A 2,655-nucleotide genomic window follows, 5' to 3' on the forward strand; every position below is an offset into this window, starting at 1 on the left:
GGGTGTTGTTTTTTAATGGCTTTTCTATGGTGACAGTCACTATCGTGGTATTTTACATGAAATTAAATATCCATGTAGGAGGTCAATGAAGAAGGCAAATAATAAATTCAGAGCATCTGCTTTGTGCCAGGCACTGTGCTGGTGCTTTATGTGGATCATGTCATTTGATTTAATCCTCCCAATAATCCTAGGAAGCATCATTATCCTTATTTTACAGATAAGGAGACTGAGGCTCAGAGATAACTTGTTTGGAGGTCACGTCACTTGTCAGTGGGAGAATCTAGAGTCAAATCCGGATCTCTGTAATTCCAGAAACAGGGCTTATAACCACTATGCTGTACAACCCGGTGTGGTGTTCGGAATCAGCCCTAAAAATAAGACAATGGGCAGCACAGTAGTATGTCCTCCCTCCTCCAAATTCCCTACGTCCCATTCCCTATGCTTTTCACTTGTTCCTTTGTTCTCCATAGCATGTTTTACCGTCTGACATTCTATGTAGTCGTATGTTTATTGTCTATCACTCCCTATTAGCTAAGATACATGAGAATAGGGACTTTCTTTTGTTGGTTGCCATATCCCCAGGACCCTGGGTAAGGCCTGCCAATGGATATTTGTTGAACAAACAAACAAATACCTTCCAGGACTGTTATAATAATGACATATGAGCAATGCACAATAATGTATTAGTAATGTGTTGATACACATATTCATAATAAATTAATTGATTGATTAATATAAAATGCTTAGCACATTGCCTGGCACATAGGAAACACTCAATAAATAGTGGTTACTGTTTTTTTAAAAAAGTAAGAGGGGAAGAACAGGTCATAATTGTCTCTCTCCCAGCTAACTTCTAGTGACACCCGCCCCGATTCCTAATTATACGTAACAGTTTATTTAAAATTTCACAAACTACTGTGGACAAACACACACCATCTCAGAACCCAAGAGTGAAGAGCAAGAAGAATCGTGCCAGCCGGGATCCATAGGGCTCACTCCCATGGAGAGCATGGTCTTGGCTCAAACCTCACCTTCTCAGCAAGGCCTTTCCTGACCATCCTTTTCAAAATGGCCCCATGGCCCCTACTGCCTATCTCATTTCCTCACCACAGCACTTAAGACTATCTGGTATAGCATATGTTTTACTCATTTGTCATTATCTGTCTCCTTCCACGAGGACGTAATCTCTGTAAGGGCTGGGATTATAGTCCGTTGGGTTAGCCACTATATCCCCCGAGTCTGGAACAGTCCCTAGAACATAGCAGATGCTCAATAAGTATTTGTCGAATGAATGAAATTGCTCTCTGGTTAAGACTTTCTGTCTTGTGTTTCTCTTCATGCTGACAGGTGGAGTCTTAGGTTTGGTTTGTTTTTTAAATAGGAGGTTATGTGACAGTTCTTTAAACAAGAAGCTTATAGTCAGAACGGTAAGGCATTTAAAGACTCTCTGCTTTTAAAATTCTGCTGGCAGAGGCCTCCTGAGGAGGCATCAGGATGAGCAAATATTTCACGGAACTTTAAGGGGCCTGACATCCAGTCAGGAAGAAAGAGAGGCACAAGTATGATAGAACCTCATTAAAATGAATTCAAACGAACTGGAAAGAGTATGAACCATCTAGTAGCAAAAGGCTTTAAACAAGAGGAGAAAACAACCATTATCTCAGCTCTTCAAAGCACGATGAGAATAGTCTGGCTCGGCTCTGGGACCACAGTTTTCCTTGCTATTTTTGCTCACAGCTATTCTATATCTGCCATCTGCTAGAGTGTGTGACTGCCACAGGGAGACTTCCAGCTTCACGGAAGAAACAGCTCAAAGCACATGCCTGGTGGACATGAGATGGTCACAAAGCCTGCTTCTTGGGCAGCAAGCAAGACGAGAACCCAAGAGGCTTGCCCATCCATAAACTGTGGCACCGCTGCACAGCAAGGGTGCAACACAGCATTCTAGTCCCTGGAAAGCATTTTTCTTTTTCTTTAAGATTTTATTTATTTATTTGAGAGAGAGAGAAAGAGCACAGGGGGAAGGGCCAAAGAAAAGGGAGAGAATATCAAGCAGACTCCGTATTGTGTTTAGGAGCCACGAAGTCTGGTCAAGGGCACTGCCCCACTAGGTTAAGGTTTGAACTGATGCAGGCCTAATCCTGCCGAGGGCAGGGTGCCCCCCCCCCCCCCCCCCCCCCCCAAAGGCTGCCAAGGGCCAGATAGCTCCGCAGATAAGCATGGTCTGGTAAGTCTCTTGCCTTTTCCTCTGATCCCCGTATGTCTCTCAAATAAAGAGCTCCTTGCTAATCTGCCACAAATATCTCTCAGGCTTGTGGGTAGGAGCAACTTCAAGGAGGTAAATTATTCTGTACCTAGGACTATGGAGAACTTCAGATGTGTACAGCGATAGAAGGTTTCCTCCCTAGGCTGATGTTTGTCCAAGGCTCTCACAAGCCGAGCCATTAAAACACACCCTGCCTCCTGCAAAGGTAACGCCTTCCCGTTCCTACTTCTCTCCTATATACTTAGTTCCTCCAGATAGCTTCTCGTTTTCCATTAACCTATATCCTGTTTTCCTGCAGGCCCCAGAATAAGTTACCAAAAAGCACATATTTGTGCTACCTCCCATGGCTTTCTGAGGGACATGATTACTCAAGAAGCAAGACCCTGTCC

The sequence above is a fragment of the Mustela nigripes genome, chromosome X, assembly GCF_022355385.1.
Source record: "Mustela nigripes isolate SB6536 chromosome X, MUSNIG.SB6536, whole genome shotgun sequence".
In the NCBI taxonomy this organism is placed as follows: domain Eukaryota; kingdom Metazoa; phylum Chordata; class Mammalia; order Carnivora; family Mustelidae; genus Mustela; species Mustela nigripes.